We start from the raw sequence: 20,611 nt of genomic DNA, 5'->3' as shown, positions 1-20,611 counted from the left end.
TCTATGCAAATGAGCTTTCATTAAAGCACACTCATTCTATCTTTAAACCGATAAAAGAAACCCCAAAAAGATGGGGCATGCAAAAATTGAGGTAAAACTCAGTTTTGCTCCTCTCCACGGAAATCTTTAGTAAAAGGCGAAAGATTTGTTCGTTCTGAAGAGAAACCAGAGCATGACCAAGATTTTCATCTGAAAATATGTGTTCTCCCTGCAGTTGTTGTCCCCAGATGAGAGTTTCCTTGTGCTGCCTCAGTTGAATCTCCTTTACTTGACAGAGATGTGCCTGAGCAGCGGCCCTCCCCAGCCCTATCCCAAATCATACTTATTTTGCATAGGAGATACCATGGTCATGAAGATTGTTCTCCCAGGGTGAGGTTCATTCATTGCATTCTGGGTATGCTGACCCCTGTGATTTCCCCAAATGTGGGAAACTCGACTGCATTATTTGTGGTAGTGGGGGACTGTGTTTGTGCTTTCCTCTGGTTAGCTCTGGTAAAAGTCAGATTTCTTTGTCTCAGATCTTCCTCTAGCCTTGTTCTTCTTTCGAGAGTTCCCTTGTGCTGCCTCAGTTGGATCTCCTTCACTTGACAGGGGGTGCCCGGAGCAGCAATCCTCCACAGCTCTAGCCGAACTCCTACTTACCTGCTAGGTGAGATACTATGATCTTCACTGTTAGGGCAATCAGGATGTGGAATTCCCTGCCAGGGAAGGTGGTAATGGCGGACTCTGTAATTGGATTTAAAAAAGGAATGGATACATTTCTGAATGAAAAAGCTATCCAAGGTTATAATACTTAAAATATCAACTTGGTTAATCCGGGGGTAACATGAGTTATAGTAGCTAACTAGTCATAAAACATTATTCAGCAAGTATGTAGAATCATCACAACTTAAAACAGGTTGAACACGATGGGCAATTTGCCTCTATTCAACCTCAAAAACTATGTTACTATATGTTACTATATTACTATGTTACTGTAGTATACAGAAAACCAAAATGCAATAAACAGTGATAGTGAGCACTGATGAGGATACTAGAACTGACACTGAGCAGCAAGATGCAGCACTGGACTATTAGTAATGTACTGTAGTATGCTGAGCACCACAATGCAGCACAAGACAATGAGCAGTGATACTGAGCACTGATGAGGATACTACTGAGAACTGACACTGAGCAGGAGAGACACACTACTAGTATTACTGAGCAGCAATAAGTAACCACTGATACTGAGCACTGATATTGAGAATTCCACTGAGAGAACATAGCCACGTCCATTCCGCTCTATCTTCAATGCACGAGTAAAAATGGCGGCAACGCGCAGCTCTTTATATGGAATCCGAATCTCGCGAGAATCCGACAGCGGGATGATGACATTTTCCCTTGTTCAGGTTTTCCGAGTCAGGCGGGAACAACCGAGCCTGCCTCGGACCAGTGTAAACAACGTGGAGTTCGTGGGGAATTCGGTTCTCGGAGAACCGAACCCGCTCCTCTCTACCTTATACCTATCAATTTTTATATTTTCAATCTAAGCCCCTGCAGTTTTCTGTAAGCATCTGCTTCGCTATGATGATCAACAAGTCACAAGGGCAAACACTCAGGGCTTGAGGCGTAGATCTTAGGACCAGCTGCTACAAGCATGGCAGAGGTGTCACTATCACTGGTGACACCCAGAGAGGTGGCGAGGGAGATTGTAATGCAGTGCGCGCAGATAAGCAGCGCAATGGTAAAAAGGAGGCATGGTTTCATAGGTAGGGGCATGGCCTGGTGGCCTGAATCTACATTTTGTTGCTCCGGGTGTCCCGGGGGTTGGGGGCTGCACCCGGGGACTAGTGTGTGAGCGGTGCTGGCTCCTGCACAGTGAAAGGGCATGGCCACCCAGCATGACGCCTCCCTTCTTGACCATGCTGTAATTGCAGTCGCACTGCAGTTCAGCGTGATCATAAAAAATGGTGTAGCCTCCTGCTGGTGCAGACTGTATGTGCGCGCAGGAAGCCGCCACCATTTTTGTGATCACAGCGGCTGAATGTGATGTCATACAGCCGCTGTGACCACGCCCCCTGTGTCTCCTCCGTTGCAGACCCCATTTTGAAGCCTTGCCCCCGCACCGCTCCATCCCTGACTTGGAAATGGAGTGTTGCTGACCCACCTATCCCCCCCCCCCGCCTCGATTGACAGGCAGAGGCGATCGCATTCTCTGCGGGGTGCCGCAGAAAATGCAGGCACATGCGTATGCTCTTAGCAATTTTTGCAGTTGGATCGCTTATTGTGATTGCAATCCAACCTGAATCAGGCCCTAATACCTATCACAATGCGCTGCGGGCAGTACAAAATTGGGTTAATATAGGAGAAAAACCCCCAGACCTGTGCTCCTTAACTGTACCTGGTGGCTAGTGGAGCGGCTGCCCAGTAATCAGTGTCCACGCTTGTGCGCACACGGTCCACCCCCTACGGCCACGCTCCCCTTCATCAGCGGCCTCGTGATCCGGAAGGGTGGTGTGTGTGTGACTGACCTTAGGATGAAACCGGAGCCTCCGCTGCAGTGACCCAGCAACCAGGGCATGGGAGTATACAGCGCCGCTGGGAGTGATGAAGCTGCAGTAAAGATGTCTATTAGACCTAGCCTGCTGCAGCCCTTGTAGATTCTCATAAAACAAGTTCTTCTTTTCTTGTCAAAATTTATAGCTAAGAATAGGCTGCCTGAGGCAGGCCCCTGTTAAGTGGCCTGCTACTGAAGGCACCAACTACAAACTGAGCTCCCTGTTCATGGAAGCGGGGTTATAGAGGAGAATGCACTGAGCATCTTGGGAACAGTCAAAAGCTTTGAGCCGGTTGGTGCCTCAGATCAAGATCCTACTCTACACCCCAATGTGAATCCTTGTGGAGTCCAGTGTACCCCACAGAAGAAATTAATGTGTCACACCCATTGGCAGCAACCTTAGAATAGCTGCTGACGGGCACAATTGAGAATGGAAGGGGGGGGGGGGACATTTGAATCCAGCACATAAATGCAATTCAAATATGTAATTTGTACCTTCCTATTTTAAAATATAATGGATGAACCTCACCCTGTGAGAACAATCTTCATGATCAAGAGATCTCATATGCAAAATAAGTATGAGTTGGGATAGGGCTGGGGAGGGTGGCTGCTCGGGCAGCCCCTCCCCCGTCAAGTTAAGGAGATTCAACTGAGGAAGCACAAGGGAACTCTCGTCTGGGGACAACAACTGCAGGGAGACCACATCTTTTCAGATGAACATGGGAGGGCGGAAGGCTGCCTAATACTGAAGCACCATCAAATATCAAACCATATGCAACATCTAGTACAAGCATTCCTGGGGGAAGGTCTGCAGCAGACGGATTTGCATACAGTGATGTTATCCAAGCAGTGGGCCAAAGTTGGCTGGAACCCTCATCTGCATATGAAAAGAGAAAAGGGGCGTGCAGGGCATGGCGGCCTTTTGCAGTGCTTGGATGACCCCTAGTTCTCATTAAACACCCCCACCCTCCTTTGGTGTGGGGCTCATGTTGGCCATGCCCCATCCCCTGAAGCATTCAAGCTGATTTCTGGCAGCAGCTGGGCACTGTAACAGCTCCAGAGCTGTTCTGTAAGGCAAGTAAAAGGGTGTGGGCCCTGCAGCACCACCTGTAGTTTGCATTGTGCGTTGGAAGGCACAAAGTAAGCAGACGGGAGGAGAAGTCAGGATAGTGCGCAAGGGCATCCTTTTCTCTTAGTCCGTAGAGGATGCTGGGGTCACATTAAGAACCATGGGGTATAGACGGGATCCGCAAGAGACATGGGCACTTTAAGACTATCAAAGGGTGTGAACTGGCTCCTCCCTCTATGCCCCTCCTCCAGACTCCAGTTATAGGAACTGTGCCCAGGGAGACGGACATTTCGAGGAAAGGATTTATTGTTAAACTAAGGTGAGCATCTTACCAGCTCACACCTTAAGCATGCCGCAGAACATGGCATTCAACAGAACACAAGCCAACGGCATGAACAATTGCAGCAAAAAGCTGACCAGAACCATAACACAACATGTGTATAACCACAAGTAATAAATGCAGACACAGTATGGACTGGGACGGGTGCCCAGCATCCTCTACAGACTAAGAGAAAAGGATTTACCGGTAGGTATTAAAATCCTATTTTCTCATACGACCTAGAGGATGCTGGGGTCACATTAAGAACCATGGGGTTATACCAAAGCTCTTGAACGGGTGGAAGAGTGCGTACGACTCTGCAGCACCGAATGACCCAACTTGAGGTTATCATCGGCCAAGGTATCAAACTTGTAAAACTTAGCAAAAGTGTTTACTAAATAGCTGCTCGGCAAAGTTGCAATGCCGAGACTCCCCGACCAGCTGCCCAGGATGAACCCACCTTTCTAGTAGAATGGGTCTTCACCTAAATCAGTAACGGCAATCCTGCCGTGGAATGAGCATGCTGAATCTTACCACAGATCCAGCGCATAATGGTCTGCATGGAAGCAGGACACCCAATCCTGTTGGGAGCATACAGGACAAACAGAGCCTCTGTTTTCCTAATCTGAACCGTTCTGGTGACATAAATTTTCAAAGTTCTGACCACAGCCAGAGACTTTGACTCAACGAAGGTGTCAGTGGCCAAAGGCACCATGTGGAAAGATGAACCACCTTCGGCAGAAATTGTTGACGTGTCCTCAATTCTGCTCTATCTTCATGAAAGATCAAATAAAGGCTCTTGTGATACTGCATGGTTTGTACTGTTTTCCATGTGCTCCCAGATCTTTCAAGCAAGTAGCATGGTCAAGAAAGTTCTGTTTGAAAAGAAACAAACATTTACTGTCATTGTTATGCAAATAAACTTACATTAAAGCTAACAAGAAAGCACACTCGTTCTGTCTTTAAACTGATAAAAGAAACCCCAATAATATGGGCATACCTCCCAACTTTGTCGGCTCGCAAAGAGGGACACACGCGCGGCGAAGTCGCGCGCGCTCCCAAAAGGGCGTGGCCTAAGTAAAAGGGGGCGTGGCTTCGCGGGAGGACCCGCGATCGCGAGTCACGCCCCCGTTTTCGGCACTGAGGGGGCATGCCCAGCGCTTTGTGAGCCGCTGGCATGCCACCTCTCCCTCTGACTTCAGTGAATAGACGCTGTGCGCATGCGCACAGCGTCTATTCACCGCTGCTCTGCTAAGCAGGGCAGCGACAGACAGAGCCTCCCAATTGTCCTCCCCACCGCGGGACACTGCGGCCCGCAGGTGGGACAGCGGGACAGTCCCCAAAAAACGGGACTGTCCCGCGAAAATCGGGACAGTTGGGAGGTATGATATGGGGCATGCAAAAATTGAGATAAAACTCAGTTTTGCTCCTCTCCACGGAAATCTTTAATAAAAGGCGAAATATTTGTTAGTTCTGAAGAGAAACCAGAGCATGACCAAGATTCCACCTGTCGCCTGAGTGCCATGCCAGCAGTTCTCATTCAGCTGAAAGTGAGCACCCAATTTGAATGAAAGAAAGCAGATTTCTCACCAGGCTTCCCCTTGCTATAAACATGGTTTGTACTCTTTTCCATGTGCTCCCAGATCTTTCAAGCAATTAGTGTGGTCAAGAAAGTTCTGTTTGAAAAGAAACAAACATTTACTGTAATTTCTATGCAAATGAGCTTACATTAAAGCACACTCGTTCTATCTTTAAACAGATAAAATAAAACCCCAATAAGATGGGGCATGCAAAAATTGAGATAAAACTCAGTTTTGCTCCTCTCCACGGAAATCTTTAGTAAAAGGCGAAAGATTTGTTCGTTCTGAAGAGAAACCAGAGCATGACCAAGATTCCACCTGTCGCCTGAGTGCCATGCCAGCAGTCCTCATTCAGCTCAAAGTGAGCACCCAATTTGAAAGAAAGAAAGCAGATTTGTCACCAGGCTTCCCCTTGCTATAAACATGGTTTGTACTCTTTTCCATGTGCTCCCAGATCTTTCAAGCAATTAGTATGGTCAAGAAAGTTCTGCTTGAAAAGAAACAGACATTTATTGTCATTGTTATGCAAATAAACTTACATTAAAGCTAACAAGAAAGCACACTCGTTCTGTCTTTAAACTGATAAAAGAAACCCCAATAATATGGGGCATGCAAAAATTGAGATAAAACTCAGTTTTGCTCCTCTCCACGGATAATCTTTAATAAAAGGCGAAAGATTTGTTCGTTCTGAAGAGAAACCAGAGCATGACCAAGATTCCACCTGTCGCCTGAGTGCTGTGCCAGCAGTCCTCATTCAGATCAAAGTGAGCGCCCAATTTGAATGAAAGCAGATTTCTCACCTGGCTTCTCCTTGCTATAAGCATGGTTTGTACTGTATTCCATGTGCTCCCAGATCTTTCAAGCAAGTAGCATGGTCAAGAAAGTTCTGTTTGAAAAGAAACAAACATTTACTGTCATTGTTATGCAAATAAACTTACATTAAAGCTAACAGGAGGGGAGGGGGGGGGGTGTGCAGCGGGAGCCTAATAGCTGTGGGGGCGCTTGTCACAAAAAGAGGCAGCAGCAGGTACTGATGCGGGAGCCGGTCGCGGGATTGGGGGGGTAGCGCGGATAACAATTTGCACTGGATTGTAGGGAGAGGCGGCGCCCGATGCGGCAGCAGTGCGGACCAGGCCAGCGGGTGACTCTCCTTCATGTGCCCTGTGCCCAAATGCAGGGGTGATGGGGGGGGGGACGCGGCGCGGGAGACCATCGCGTGGGGGAGCGGCGGGTAGTCAGTGATGCGGAGCGGACCAGGCCAGCGGGTGACTCTCCTTCATGTGCCCTGTGCCCAAATGCAGGGGTGATGGGGGGGGACGCGGGAGACCATCGCGTGGGGGAGCGGCGGGTAGTCAGTGATAGGCTGATACTGTGGGACCCGGGACCCCGGACTCAGGAGCACAGGCGGCAGCAGGCTGCACATAGCCCACATAACATAGTGGAATGTGTTATGATCGCAGAGGTGGGGGGGCGGCGGCACGGCAGGGTTGCAGAAGTAGGCACACAGTCAGTCAACTCACTTTTGAAGGCAGAGTCAGACAGACGTGTTGGGCGCACACGAGCAGCTCCTCTGTTTCTGCTGAGGCACATGATAAAAAAGTGTTCTCTTTCACTTTCGTTCACTAAGCAGTGCCGCCCTCCAGTGGTCGCCGCCCATAGGCAGCTGCCCAAAGCTGCCTAGTGGTAGCGCCGGCCCTGGCTGAATGAGAACTGCTGGCATGGCACTCAGGCGACAGGTGGAATCTTGGTCATGCTCTGGTTTCTCTTCAGAACTAACAAATATTTCGCCTTTTATTAAAGATTTCCGTGGAGAGGAGCAAAACTGAGTTTTATCTCAATTTTTGCATGCCCCATATCATACCTCCCAACTGTCCCGATTTTCGCGGGACAGTCCCGTTTTTTGGGGACTGTCCCGCTGTCCCACCTGCGGGCCGCAGTGTCCCGCGGTGGGGAGGACAATTGGGAGGCTCTGTCTGTCGCTGCCCTGCTTAGCAGAGCAGCGGTGAATAGACGCTGTGCGCATGCGCACAGCGTCTATTCACTGAAGTCAGAGGGAGAGGTGGCATGCCAGCGGCTCACAGAGCGCTGGGCATGCCCCCTCAGTGCCGAAAACGGGGGCGTGACTCGCGATCGCGGGTCCTCCCGCGAAGCCACACCCCCTTTTACTTAGGCCACGCCCTTTTTGGGAGCGCGCGCTACTTCGCCGCGCGTGTGTCCCTCTATGCGAGCCGACAAAGTTGGGAGGTATGCCCATATTATTGGGGTTTCTTTTATCAGTTTAAAGACAGAACGAGTGTGCTTTCTTGTTAGCTTTAATGTAAGTTTATTTGCATAACAATGACAGTAAATGTTTGTTTCTTTTCAAACAGAACTTTCTTGACCATGCTACTTGCTTGAAAGATCTGGGAGCACATGGAAAACAGTACAAACCATGCAGTATCACAAGAGCCTTTATTTGATCTTTCATGAAGATAGAGCAGAATTAAGGACACGTCAACAATTTCTGCCGAAGGTGGTTCATCTTTCCACATGGTGCCTTTGGCCACTGACACCTTCGTTAAGTCAAAGTCTCTGGCTGTGGTCAGAACTTTGAAAATTTATGTCACCAGAACGGTTCAGATTAGGAAAACAGAGGCTCTGTTTGTCCTGTATGCTCCCAACAGGATTGGGTGTCCTGCTTCCATGTAGACCATTATGCGCTGGATCTGTGGTAAGATTCAGCATGCTCAATCCACGGCAGGATTGCCGTTACTGAATTAGGTGAAGACCCATTCTACTAGAAAGGTGGGTTCATCCTGGGCAGCTGGTCGGGGAGTCTCGGCATTGCAACTTTGCCGAGCAGCTATTTAGTAAACACTTTTGCTAAGTTTTACAAGTTTGATACCTTGGCTGATGATAACCTCAAGTTGGGTCATTCGGTGCTGCAGAGTCGTACGCACTCTCCCACCCGTTCAAGAGCTTTGGTATAACCCCATGGTTCTTAATGTGACCCCAGCATCCTCTAGGTCGTATGAGAAAATAGGATTTTAATACCTACCGGTAAATCCTTTTCTCTTAGTCCGTAGAGGATGCTGGGCACCCGTCCCAGTCCATACTGTGTCTGCAGTTATTACTTGTGGTTATACACATGTTGTGTTATGGTTCTGGTCAGCTTTTTGCTGCAATTGTTCATGCCGTTGGCTTGTGTTCTGTTGAATGCCACGTTCTGCGGCATGCTTAAGGTGTGAGCTGGTAAGATGCTCACCTTAGTTTAACAATAAATCCTTTCCTCGAAATGTCCGTCTCCCTGGGCACAGTTCCTATAACTGGAGTCTGGAGGAGGGGCATAGAGGGAGGAGCCAGTTCACACCCTTTGAAAGTATTAAAGTGCCCATGTCTCTTGCGGATCCCGTCTATACCCCATGGTTCTTAATGTGACCCCAGCATCCTCTACGGACTAAGAGAAAAGGATGCCCTTGCGCACTATCCTGTCCTGACTTCTCCTCCCGTCTGCTTACTTTGTGCCTTCCAACGCACAATGCGAACTACAGGTGGTGCTGCAGGGCCCACACCCTTTTACTTGCCTTACAGAACAGCTCTGGAGCTGTTACAGTGCCCAGCTGCTGCAAGAAATCAGCTTGAATGCTTCAGGGGATGGGGCATGGCCAACATGAGCCCCACACCAAAGGAGGGTGGGGGTGTTTAATGCGAACTAGGGGTCATCCAAGCACCGCAAAAGGCCGCCATGCCCTGCATGCCCCTTTTCTCTTTTCATATGCAGATGAGGGTTCCAGCCAACTTTGGCCCACTGCTTGGATGACATCACCGTATGCAAATCCGTCTTCTGGTCGACTCTCGTATAATTCAGATCTCTTTGTCTCAGGTCTCTCTCCAGCCTAGTTTGCTGTCTGTTTCCACTTCTCTTTTCTTGAGCCGCTCCCTTCTATGCCCTTGCGCACTATCCTGACTTCTCCCGTCTGCTTACTTTGTGCCTTCCAACGCACAATGCGAACTACAGGTAGTGCTGCAGGGCCCACACCCTTTTATTTGCCTTACAGAGCAGCTCTGGAGCTGTTACAGTGCCCAGCTGCTGCAAGAAATCAGCTTGAATGCTTCAGGGGCTGGGGCATAGCCAACATGAGCCCCACACCGAAGGAGGATGGAGGTGTTTAATGCGAACTAGGGGTCATCCAAGCGCCGCAAAAGGCCGCCATGCCCTGCATAACCCTTTTCTCTTTTCATATGCAGATGAGGGTTCCAGCCAAGTTTGGCCCACTGCTTGGATGACATCACCGTATGCAAATTCGTCTCCTGCAGACCTTCCCCCAGGAATGCTTGTACTAGTTATTGCATATGGTTTGATATTTGATGGTGCTTCAGTATTAGGCAGCCTTCCGCCCTCCCATGTTCATCTGAAAAGATGTGGTCTCCCTGCAGTTGTTGTCCCCAGACGAGAGTTCCCTTGTGCCTCCTCAGTTGAATCTCCTTAACTTGACGGGGGAGGGGCTTGCCCGAGCAGCCACCCTCCCCAGCCCTATCCCAACTCATACTTATTTTGCATATGAGATCTCTATATCATGAAGATTGTTCTCACAGGGTGAGGTTCATCCATTATATTTTAAAATAGGAAGGTTCAAATTACATATTTGAATTGCATCTATGTGCTGGATTCAAATGTCCCCCCCCCCTTCCTTTCTCAATTGTGCCCGTCAGCAGCTATTCTAAGGTTGCTGCCAATGGGTGTGACACATTAATTTCTTCTGTGGGGTACACTGGACTCCACAAGGATTCACATTGGGGTGTAGAGTAGGATCTTGATCTGAGGCACCAACCGGCTCAAAGCTTTTGACTGTTCCCAAGATGCTCAGCGCATTCTCCTCTATAACCCCGCTTCCATGAACAGGGAGCTCAGTTTGTAGTTGGTGCCTTCAGTAGCAGGCCACTTAACAGGGGCCTGCCTCAGGCAGCCTATTCTTAGCTATTAATTTTGACAAGAAAATAAGAACTTTTTTTATGAGAATCTACAAGGGCTGCAGCAGGCTAGGTCTAATAGACATCTTTACTGCAGCTTCATCACTCCCAGCGGCGCTGTATACTCCCGTGCCCTGGTTGCTGGATCACTGCAGCGGAGGCTCCGGTTTCTTCCTAAGGTCAGTCACACACACACCGCCCTTCCGGATCACGAGGCCGCTGATGAGGGGGAGCGTGGCCGTAGGGGGTGGACCGTGTGCGCACTGGCGTGGACACTGATTACTGGGCAGCCGCTCCACAAGCCATCAGGTACAGTTAAGGAGCACAGGTCTGGGGGTTTTTCTCCTATATTAAACCAATTTTGTACTGCCCGCAGCGCATTGTGATAGGTAATAGGGCCTGATTCAGGTTGGGTTGCAATCACAATAAGCGATCCAACTGCAAAAATTGCTAAGAGCATACGCATGTGCCTGCATTTTCTGCGGCACCCCGCAGAGAATGCGATCGCCTCTGCCTGTCAATCGGGGCAGGGGGGGAGAGGGGGGTCAGCAACACTCCATTTCCAAGTCAGGGATGGAGCGGTGCGGGGGCAAGGCTTCAAAATGGGGTCTGCAACGGAGGAGACACAGGGGGCGTGGTCACAGCGGCTGTATGACATCACATTCAGCCGCTGTGATCACAAAAATGGTGGCGGCTTCCTGCGCGCACATACAGTCTGCACCAGCAGAAGGCTACACCATTTTTTATGATCACGCTGAACTGCAGTGCGACTGCAATTACAGCATGGTCAAGAAGGGAGGCGTCATGCTGGGTGGCCATGTCCTGTCACTGTGCAGGAGCCAGCACCGCTCACACACTAGTCCCCGGGTGCAGCCCCCAACCCCCGGGACACCCGGAGCAACAAAATGTAGATTCAGGCCACCAGGCCACGCCCCTACCTATGAAACCATGCCTCCTTTTTACCATTGCGCTGCTTATCTGCGTGCACTGCATTACAATCTCCTTCGCCACCTCTCTGGGTGTCACCAGTGATAGTGACACCTCTGCCATGCTTGTAGCAGCTGGTCCTAAGATCTACGCCTCAAGCCCTGAGTGTTTGCCCTTGTGACTTGTTGATCATCATAGCGAAGCAGATGCTTACAGAAAACTGCAGGGGCTTAGATTGAAAATAAAAAAATTGATGGGTATAAGGTAGAGAGGAGCGGGTTCGGTTCTCCGAGAACCGAATTCCCCACGAACTCCACGTGGTTTACACTGGTCCGAGGCAGGCTCGGTTGTTCCCGCCTGACTCGGAAAACCTGAACAAGGGAAAATGTCATCATCCCGCTGTCGGATTCTCGCGAGATTCGGATTTCATATAAAGAGCTGCGTGTTGCCGCCATTTTTACTCGTGCATTGAAGAGAGAGTGGAGAGGACGTGGCTATGTTCTCTCAGTGGAAATCTCAATATCAGTGCTCAGTATCAGTGGTTACTTATTGCTGCTCAGTAATACTAGTAGTGTGTCTCTCCTGCTCAGTGTCAGTTCTCAGTAGTATCCTCATCAGTGCTCAGTATCACTGCTCATTGTCTTGTGCTGCATTGTGGTGCTCAGCATACTACAGTACATTACTAATAGTCCAGTGCTGCATCTTGCTGCTCAGTGTCAGTTCTAGTATCCTCATCAGTGCTCACTATCACTGCTCATTACATTGTGGTGTTCTGTATACTACAGTAACATAGTAATATAGTAACATATAGTAATATAGTTTTTGAGGTTGAAAAGAGGCAAATTGCCCATCGTGTTCAACCTGTTTTAAGTTGTGATGATTCTACATACTTGCTGAATAATGTTTTATGACTAGTTAACTACTACAACTCATGTTACCCCCGGATTAACCATGTTGATATTTTAAGTATTATAACCTTGGATAGCTTTTTCATTCAGAAATGTATCCATTCCTTTTTTAAATCCAATTACAGAGTCCACCATTACCACCTTCCCTGGCAGGGAATTCCACATCCTGATTGCCCTAACAGTGAAGATCATAGTATCTCACCTGGCAGGTAAGTAGGAGTTGGGCTAGAGCTGTGGAGGATTGCTGCTTGGGCACCCCCTGTCAAGTGAAGGAGATCCAACTGAGGCAGCACAAGGGAACTCTCGAAAGAAGAACAAGGCTAGAGGAAGATCTGAGACAAAGAAATCTGACTTTTACCAGAGCTGACCAGAGGAAAGCACAAACACAGTCCCCCACTACCACAAATAATGCAGTCGAGTTTCCCACATTTGGGGAAATCACAGGGGTCAGCATACCCAGAATGCAATGAATGAACCTCACCATGGGAGAACAATCTTCATGACCATGGTATCTCCTATGCAAAATAAGTATGATTTGGGATAGGGCTGGGGAGGGCCGCTGCTCAGGCACATCTCTGTCAAGTAAAGGAGATTCAACTGAGGCAGCACAAGGGAACTCTCATCTGGGGACAACAACTGCAGGGAGAACACATATTTTCAGATGAACATGGGAGGGCAGAAGGCTGCCTAAAACTGAAGCACCCCCAAACAACAAACCAAATGCAACTACTAGTGCAAGCATTCCTGGGGGAAGGCCTGCAGCAGATGGATTTGCATATGGTGATGTCATCCAAGCAGTGGGTCAAAGTTGGCTTCAACCCTCGTCTGCATATGAAAAGAAAAAAGGGGTGTGCAGGGCATGGCGGTCTTTTGCGGCGCTTGGATGACCCCTAGTTCGCATTAAACACCTCCACCCTCCTTCGGTGTGGAGCTCATGTTGGCTATGCCCCAGCCCCTGAAGCATTCAAGCTGATTTCTTGCAGCAGCTGGGCACTGTAACAGCTCCAGAGCTGCTCTGTAAAGCAAGTAAAAGGGTGTTGGCCCTGCAGCACTACCTGTAGTTTGCATTGTGCGTTGGAAGGCACAAAGTAAGCAGACAGGAGAAGTCAGGAGAGTGCACAAGGGCATAGAAGGCAGGGGCTCAAGAAAAGAGAAGTGGAAACAGACAGCAAACTAGGCTGGAGAGAGACCTGAGACAAAGAGATCTGAATTATACGAGTAGCCGACCAGAGGAAACACAAATTATGCAGTCAAGTGTCCCACATTTGGGGAAATCGTAGGAGCAGCACACCCAGAGTGCAATGGGTGAGCCTTGCCCTGGTAGAAGCACCTTCCTGATCATAGTATCTCACTTGGCAGGTAAGTAGGAGTTGGGCTTGAGCTGGGGAGGGTCGCTGCTCGGGCACCCCCCTGTCAAGTGAAGGAGATCCAACTGAGGCAGCACAAGGGAATTCTCGAAAGAAGAACAAGGCTAGAGGAAAATCTGAGACAAAGAAATCTGACTTTTACCAGAGCTGACCAGAGGAAAGCACAAACACAGTCCCCCACTACCACAAATAATGCAGTCAAGTTTCCCACATTTGGGGAAATCACAGGGGTCAGCATACCCAAAATGCAATGAATGAACCTCACCCTGGGAGAACAATCTTCATGACCATGGTATCTCCTATGCAAAATAAGTATGATTTGGAATAGGGCTGGGGAGGGCCGCTGCTCATGCACATCTCTGTCAAGTAAAGGAGATTCAACTGAGGCAGCACAAGGGAACTCTCATCTGGGGACAACAACTGCAGGGAGAACACATATTTTCAGATGAACATGGGAGGGCAGAAGGCTGCCTAAAACTGAAGCACCCCCAAACAACAAACCAAATGCAACAACTAGTGCAAGCATTCCTGGGGGAAGTTCTGCAGAAGACGGATTTGCATACAGTGATGTCATCCAAGCAGTGGGTCAAAGTTGGCTTCAACCCTCATCTGCATATGAAAAGAGAAAAGGAGCGTGCAGGGCATGGCGGCCTTTTGCGGTGCTTGGATGACCCCTAGTTCGCATTAAACACCTCCACCCTCCTTTGGTGTGGGGCTCATGTTGGCCAAGCCCCATCCCCTGAAGCATTCAAGCAGATTTCTTGCAGCAGCTGGGCACTGTAACATCTCCAGAGCTGCTCTGTAAGGCAAGTAAAAGGGTGTGGGCCCTGCAGCACTACCTGTAGTTTGCATTGTGCATTGGAAGGCACAAAGTAAGCAGACGGGAGGAGAAGTCAGGATAGTGCACAAGGGTATAGAAGGGAGCGGCTGAAGAAAAGAGAAGTGGAAACAGACAGCAAACTAGGTTGGAGAGAGACCTGAGACAAAGAGATCTGAATTATACGAGAGCCGACCAGGGGAAACACAAATTATGCAGTTAAGTTTCCCACATTTGGGGAAATCGCAGGGGCAGCACACCCAGAGTGCAATGGGTGAGCCTTGCCCTGGGAGAAACACCTTCATGATCATAGTATCTCACCTGGCAGGTAAGTAGGAGTTGGGCTAGAGCTGGGGAGGGTCTCTGCTTGGGCACCCCCCTGTCAAGTGAAGGAGATCCAACTGAGGCAGCACAAGGGAACTCTCGAAAGAAGAACAAGGCTAGAGGAAGATCTGAAACAAAGAAATCTGACTTTTACCAGAGCTGACCAGAGGAAAACACAAACACAGTCCCCCACTACCACAAATAAAGCAGTCGAGTTTCCCACATTTGGGGAAATCACAGGGGTCAGCATACCCAGAATGCAATGAATGAACCTCACCCTGGGAGAATAATCTTCATGACCATGGTATCTCCTATGCAAAATAAGTATGATTTGGGATAGAGCTGGGGAGGGCCGCTGCTCAGGCACATCTCTGTCAAGTTAAGGAGATTCAACTGAGGCAGCACAAGGTAACTCTCATCTGGGGACAACAACTGCAGGGAGAACACATATTTTCAGATGAACATGGGAGGGCAGAAGGCTGCCTAATACTGAAGCACCCCCAAACAACAAACCAAATGCAACAACTAGTGCAAGCATTCCTGGGGGAAGTTCTGCAGAAGACGGATTTGCATATGGTAATGTCATCCAAGCAGTGGGTCAAAGTTGGCTTCAACCCTCGTCTGCATATGAAAACAGAAAAGGGGCGTGCAGGGCATGGTGGCCTTTTGCGGCGCTTGTCTGACCCCTAGTTTGCATTAAACACCTCTACCCTCCTTCGGTGTGGGGCTCATGTTGGCTATGCCCCAGCCCCTGAAGCATTCAAGCTGATTTCTTGCAGCAGCTGGGCACTGTAACAGCTCCAGAGCTGCTCTGTAAGGCAAGTAAAAGGGTGTGGGCCCTGCAGCACTACCTGTAGTTTGCATTGTGCATTGGAAGGCACAAAGTAAGCAGACGGGAGGAGAAGTCAGGATAGTGCACAAGGGTATAGAAGGGAGCGGCTGAAGAAAAGAGAAGTGGAAACAGACAGCAAACTAGGCTGGAGAGAGACCTGAGACAAAGAGATCTGAATTATACGAGAGCCGACCAGGGGAAACACAAATTATGCAGTCAAGTTTCCCACATTTGGGGAAATCGCAGGAGCAGCACACCCAGAGTACAATGGGTGAGCCTTGCCCTGGGAGAAGCACCTTCATGATCATAGTATCTCACCTGGCAGGTAAGTAGGAGTTGGGCTAGAGCTGGGGAGGGTCGCTGCTCGGGTACCCCCCTGTAAAGTGAAGGAGATCCAACTGAGGCAGCACAAGGGAACTCTCGAAAGAAGAACAAGGCTAAAGGAAAATCTGAGACAAAGAAATCTGACTTTTACCAGAGCTGACCAGAGGAAAGCACAAACACAGTCTCCCACTACCACAAATAATGCAGTCGAGTTTCCCACATTTGGGGAAATGACAGGGGTCAGCATACCCAAAATGCAATGAATGAACCTCACCCTGGGAGAAAAATCTTCATGACCATGGTATCTCCTATGCAAAATAAGTATGATTTGGAATAGGGCTGGGGAGGGCCGCTGCTCATGCACATCTCTGTCAAGTAAAGGAGATTCAACTGAGGCAGCACAAGGGAACTCTCATCTTGGGACAACAACTGCAGGGAGAACATATATTTTCAGATGAACATGGGAGGGCAGAAGGCTGCCTAATACTGAAGCACCCCCAAACAACAAACCAAATGCAACAACTAGTGCAAGCATTCCTGGGGGATGGCCTGCCGCAGATGGATTTGCATATGGTGATGTCATCCAAGCAGTGGGTCAAAGTTGGCTTCAACCCTCGTCTGCATATGAAAAGAGAAAAGGGGCATGCAGGGCATGGTGGCCTTTTGCGGCGCTTGGCTGACCCCTAGTTTGCATTAAACACCTCCACCCTCCTTTGGTGTGGGGCTCATGTTGGCTATGCCCCAGCCCCTGAAGCATTCAAGCTGATTTCTTGCAGCAGCTGGGCACTGTAACAGCTCCAGAGCTGCTCTGTAAGGCAAGTAAAAGGGTGTGGGCCCTGCAGCACTACCTGTAGTTTGCATTGTGCATTGGAAGGCACAAAGTAAGCAGACGGGAGGAGAAGTCAGGATAGTGCACAAGGGTATAGAAGGGAGCGGCTGAAGAAAAGAGAAGTGGAAACAGACAGCAAACTAGGCTGGAGAGAGACCTGAGACAAAGAGATCTGAATTATACGAGAGCCGACGAGGGGAAACACAAATTATGCAGTCAAGTTTCCCACATTTGGGGAAATCGCAGGAGCAGCACACCCAGAGTGCAATGGTTGAGCCTTGCCCTGGGAGAAGCACCTTCATGATCATAGTATCTCACCTGGCAGGTAAGTAGGAGTTGGGCTAGAGCTGGGGAGGGTCGCTGCTCGGGTTCCCCCCTGTGAAGTGAAGGAGATCCAACTGAGGCAGCACCAGGGAACTCTCGAAAGAAGAACAAGGCTAGAGGAAGATCTGAGACAAAGAAATCTGACTTTAACCAGAGCTGACCAGAGGAAAGCACAAACACAGTCCCCCACTACCACAAATAATGCAGTCGAGTTTCCCACATTTGGGAAAATCACAGGGGTCAGCATACCCAGAATGCAATGAATGAACCTCACCCTGGGAGAACAATCTTCATGACCATGGTATCTCCTATGCAAAATAAGTATGATTTGGAATAGGGCTGGGGAGGGCCGCTGCTCATGCACATCTCTGTCAAGTAAAGGAGATTCAACTGAGGCAGCACAAGGGAACTCTCATCTGGGGACAACAACTGCAGGGAGAACACATATTTTCAGATGAACATGGGAGGGCAGAAGGCTGCCTAATACTGAAGCACCCCCAAACAACAAACCAAATGCAACAACTAGTGCAAGCATTCCTGGGGGAAGTTCTGCAGAAGACGGATTTGCATACGGTGATGTCATCCAAGCAGTGGGTCAAAGTTGGCTTCAACCCTCATCTGCATATGAAAAGAGAAAAGGGGCGTGCAGGGCATGGCGGCCTTTTGCGGTGCTTGGATGACCCCTAGTTCGCATTAAACACCTCCACCCTCCTTTGGTGTGGGGCTCATGTTGGCCATGCCCCATCCCCTGAAGCATTCAAGCTGATTTCTTGCAGCAGCTGGGCACTGTAACAGCTCCAGAGCTGCTCTGTAAGGCAAGTAAAAGGGTGTGGGCCCTGCAGCACTACCTGTAGTTTGCATTGTGCATTGAAAGGCACAAAGTAAGCAGACGGGAGGAGAAGTCAGGATAGTGCACAAGGGTATAGAAGGGAGCGGCTGAAGAAAAGAGAAGTGGAAACAGACAGCAAACTAGGCTGGAGAGAGACCTGAGACAAAGAGATCTGAATTATACGAGAGCCGACCAGGGGAAACACAAATTATGCAGTCAAGTTTCCCACATTTGGGGAAATCGCAGGAGCAGCACACCCAGAGTGCAATGGTTGAGCCTTGCCCTGGGAGAAGCACCTTCATGATCATAGTATCTCACCTGGCAGGTAAGTAGGAGTTGGGCTAGAGCTGGGGAGGGTCGCTGCTCGGGTTTCCCCCTGTGAAGTGAAGGAGATCCAACTGAGGCAGCACCAGGGAACTCTCGAAAGAAGAACAAGGCTAGAGGAAGATCTGAGACAAAGAAATCTGACTTTAACCAGAGCTGACCAGAGGAAAGCACAAACACAGTCCCCCACTACCACAAATAATGCAGTCGAGTTTCCCACATTTGGGAAAATCACAGGGGTCAGCATACCCAGAATGCAATGAATGAACCTCACCCTGGGAGAACAATCTTCATGACCATGGTATCTCCTATGCAAAATAAGTATGATTTGGGATAGGGCTGGTGAGGGCCGCTGCTCAGGCACATCTCTGTCAAGTAAAGGAGATTCAACTGAGGCAGCACAAGTGAACTCTCATCTGGGGACAACAACTGCAGGGAGACCACATCTTTTCAGATGAACATGGGAGGGCGGAAGGCTGCCTAATACTGAAGCACCATCAAATATCAAACCATATGCAACAACTAGTACAAGCACTCCTGGGGGAAGTCTGCAGCAGACGGATTTGCATACGGTGATGTTATCCAAGCAGTGGGCCAAAGTTGACTGGAACCCTCATCTGCATATGAAAAGAGAAAAGGGGCATGCAGGGCATGGCGGCCTTTTGCAGTGCTTGGATGACCCCTAGTTCGCATTAAACACCTCCCCCCTCCTTTGGTGTGGGGCTCATGTTGGCCATGCCCCATCCCCTGAAGCATTAAAGCTGATTTCTTGCAGCAGCTGGGCACTGTAACAGCTCCAGAGCTGCTATGTAAGGCAAGTAAAAGGGTGTGGGCCCTGCAGCACTACCTGTAGTTTGCATTGTGCATTGGAAGGCACAAAGTAAGCAGACGGGAGGAGAAGTCAGGATAGTGCACAAGGGTATAGAAGGGAGCGGCTGAAGAAAAGAGAAGTGGAAACAGACAGCAAACTAGGCTGGAGAGAGACCTGAGACAAATAGATCTGAATTATACGAGAGCCGACCAGGGGAAACACAAATTATGCAGTCAAGTTTCCCACATTTGGGGAAATCGCAGGGGCAGCACACCCAGAGTGCAATGGGTGAGCCTTGCCCTGGGAGAAGCACCTTCATGATCATAGTATCTCACCTGGCAGGTAAGTAGGAGTTGGGCTAGAGCTGGGGAGGGTCGCTGTTCGGGCACCCCCCTGTCAAGTGAAAGAGATCCAACTGAGGCAGCACAAGGGAACTCTCGAAAGAAGAACAAGGCTAGAGGAAGATCTGAGACAAAGAAATCTGACTTTTTCCAGAGCTGACCAGAGGAAAGCACAAACACAGTCCCCCACTACCACAAATAATGCAGTCGAGTTTCCCACATTTGGGGAAATCACAGGGGTCAGCATACCCAGAATGCAATGAATGAACCTCACCCTGGGAGAAAAATCTTCATGACCATGGTATCGCCTATGCAAAATAAGTATGATTTGGGATAGGGCTGGGGAGGGCCGCTGCTCAGGCACATCTCTGTCAAGTAAAGGAGATTCAACTGAGGCAGCACAAGGGAACTCTCATCTGGGGACAACAACTGCAGGGAGAACACATATTTTCAGATGAACATGTGAGGGCAGAAGGCTGCCTAATGCTGAAGCACCCCCAAACAACAAACCAAATGCAACAACTAGTGCAAGCATTCCTGGGGGAAGGCCTGCAGCAGATGGATTTGCATATGGTGATGTCATCCAAGCAGTGGGTCAAAGTTGGCTTCAACCCTCGTCTGCATATGAAAAGAGAAAAGGGGCGTGCAGGGCATGGCGGCCTTTTGCAGCGCTTGGATGACCCCTAGTTCGCATTACACACCTCCACCCTCCTTCGGTGTGGGGCTCATGTTGGCTATGCCCCAGCCCCTGAAGCATTCAAGCTGATTTCTTGCAGCAGCTGGGCACTGTAACTGCTCCAGAGCTACTCTGTAAGGCAAGTAAAAGGGTGTGGGCCCTGCAGCACTACCTGTAGTTCGAATTGTGCGTTGGAAGGCACGAAGTAAGCAGACGGGAGAAGTCAGGATAGTGCGCAAGGGCATAGAAGGGAGCGGCTCAAGAAAAGAGAAGTGGAAACAGACAGCAAACTAGGCTGGAGAGAGACCTGAGACAAAGAGATCTGAATTATACGAGAGCCGACGAGGGGAAACACAAATTATGCAGTCAAGTTTCCCACATTTGGGGAAATCGCAGGAGCAGCACACCCAGAGTGCAATGGTTGAGCCTTGCCCTGGGAGAAGCACCTTCATGATCATAGTATCTCACCTGGCAGGTAAGTAGGAGTTGGGCTAGAGCTGGGGAGGGTCGCTGCTCGGGTTCCC

The 20,611-nt window shown here is 49.4% G+C and overlaps 18 non-coding genes and 2 pseudogenes across 18 annotated transcripts; 2 read left to right on the top strand and 18 right to left on the bottom strand.

The window, feature by feature from the left end:
• Positions 1-58: 58 nt before the first annotated feature.
• LOC134982334 (U5 spliceosomal RNA) lies at positions 59-174 on the bottom strand. The gene has a single exon (XR_010191039.1). It is a non-coding gene; the product is annotated as a U5 spliceosomal RNA (small nuclear RNA).
• Positions 175-318: 144 nt separating this feature from the next.
• Positions 319-482, top strand: LOC134982575 (U1 spliceosomal RNA). The gene has a single exon (XR_010191259.1). It is a non-coding gene; the product is annotated as a U1 spliceosomal RNA (small nuclear RNA).
• Positions 483-5,304: 4,822 nt separating this feature from the next.
• On the bottom strand, positions 5,305-5,417 carry LOC134982457 (U5 spliceosomal RNA). Its single transcript, XR_010191151.1, has one exon. It is a non-coding gene; the product is annotated as a U5 spliceosomal RNA (small nuclear RNA).
• Positions 5,418-5,692: 275 nt separating this feature from the next.
• LOC134982345 (U5 spliceosomal RNA) lies at positions 5,693-5,808 on the bottom strand. The gene has a single exon (XR_010191049.1). It is a non-coding gene; the product is annotated as a U5 spliceosomal RNA (small nuclear RNA).
• Positions 5,809-6,094: 286 nt separating this feature from the next.
• Positions 6,095-6,211, bottom strand: LOC134982440 (U5 spliceosomal RNA). Its single transcript, XR_010191136.1, has one exon. It is a non-coding gene; the product is annotated as a U5 spliceosomal RNA (small nuclear RNA).
• Positions 6,212-7,254: 1,043 nt separating this feature from the next.
• On the top strand, positions 7,255-7,367 carry LOC134982456 (U5 spliceosomal RNA). The gene has a single exon (XR_010191150.1). It is a non-coding gene; the product is annotated as a U5 spliceosomal RNA (small nuclear RNA).
• Positions 7,368-12,657: 5,290 nt separating this feature from the next.
• LOC134982606 (U1 spliceosomal RNA) lies at positions 12,658-12,821 on the bottom strand. Its single transcript, XR_010191287.1, has one exon. It is a non-coding gene; the product is annotated as a U1 spliceosomal RNA (small nuclear RNA).
• A 671-nt stretch (positions 12,822-13,492) lies between these two features.
• On the bottom strand, positions 13,493-13,656 carry LOC134982277 (U1 spliceosomal RNA). The gene has a single exon (XR_010191008.1). It is a non-coding gene; the product is annotated as a U1 spliceosomal RNA (small nuclear RNA).
• Positions 13,657-13,808: 152 nt separating this feature from the next.
• Positions 13,809-13,972, bottom strand: LOC134982533 (U1 spliceosomal RNA). Its single transcript, XR_010191220.1, has one exon. It is a non-coding gene; the product is annotated as a U1 spliceosomal RNA (small nuclear RNA).
• Positions 13,973-14,646: 674 nt separating this feature from the next.
• LOC134982944 (U1 spliceosomal RNA) lies at positions 14,647-14,809 on the bottom strand. The gene has a single exon (XR_010191569.1). It is a non-coding gene; the product is annotated as a U1 spliceosomal RNA (small nuclear RNA).
• Positions 14,810-14,961: 152 nt separating this feature from the next.
• Positions 14,962-15,125, bottom strand: LOC134982650 (U1 spliceosomal RNA). Its single transcript, XR_010191326.1, has one exon. It is a non-coding gene; the product is annotated as a U1 spliceosomal RNA (small nuclear RNA).
• Positions 15,126-15,799: 674 nt separating this feature from the next.
• On the bottom strand, positions 15,800-15,962 carry LOC134982890 (U1 spliceosomal RNA). Its single transcript, XR_010191520.1, has one exon. It is a non-coding gene; the product is annotated as a U1 spliceosomal RNA (small nuclear RNA).
• Positions 15,963-16,114: 152 nt separating this feature from the next.
• Positions 16,115-16,278, bottom strand: LOC134982728 (U1 spliceosomal RNA). The gene has a single exon (XR_010191399.1). It is a non-coding gene; the product is annotated as a U1 spliceosomal RNA (small nuclear RNA).
• A 701-nt stretch (positions 16,279-16,979) lies between these two features.
• On the bottom strand, positions 16,980-17,115 carry LOC134982992 (U1 spliceosomal RNA; annotated as a pseudogene).
• Positions 17,116-17,267: 152 nt separating this feature from the next.
• On the bottom strand, positions 17,268-17,431 carry LOC134982748 (U1 spliceosomal RNA). Its single transcript, XR_010191416.1, has one exon. It is a non-coding gene; the product is annotated as a U1 spliceosomal RNA (small nuclear RNA).
• Positions 17,432-18,105: 674 nt separating this feature from the next.
• LOC134982921 (U1 spliceosomal RNA) lies at positions 18,106-18,268 on the bottom strand. The gene has a single exon (XR_010191548.1). It is a non-coding gene; the product is annotated as a U1 spliceosomal RNA (small nuclear RNA).
• Positions 18,269-18,420: 152 nt separating this feature from the next.
• Positions 18,421-18,584, bottom strand: LOC134982735 (U1 spliceosomal RNA). Its single transcript, XR_010191405.1, has one exon. It is a non-coding gene; the product is annotated as a U1 spliceosomal RNA (small nuclear RNA).
• Positions 18,585-19,257: 673 nt separating this feature from the next.
• LOC134982794 (U1 spliceosomal RNA) lies at positions 19,258-19,420 on the bottom strand. Its single transcript, XR_010191459.1, has one exon. It is a non-coding gene; the product is annotated as a U1 spliceosomal RNA (small nuclear RNA).
• Positions 19,421-19,572: 152 nt separating this feature from the next.
• On the bottom strand, positions 19,573-19,736 carry LOC134982623 (U1 spliceosomal RNA). Its single transcript, XR_010191302.1, has one exon. It is a non-coding gene; the product is annotated as a U1 spliceosomal RNA (small nuclear RNA).
• A 698-nt stretch (positions 19,737-20,434) lies between these two features.
• Positions 20,435-20,570, bottom strand: LOC134982991 (U1 spliceosomal RNA; annotated as a pseudogene).
• Positions 20,571-20,611: the final 41 nt, after the last annotated feature.

The sequence above is a fragment of the Pseudophryne corroboree genome, assembly GCF_028390025.1.
Source record: "Pseudophryne corroboree isolate aPseCor3 chromosome 12 unlocalized genomic scaffold, aPseCor3.hap2 SUPER_12_unloc_1, whole genome shotgun sequence".
Classification (NCBI taxonomy): domain Eukaryota; kingdom Metazoa; phylum Chordata; class Amphibia; order Anura; family Myobatrachidae; genus Pseudophryne; species Pseudophryne corroboree.
The sequence above is the reverse complement of the archived record's forward strand: the minus strand, read 5'-3'. Positions and strand labels throughout refer to the sequence as shown.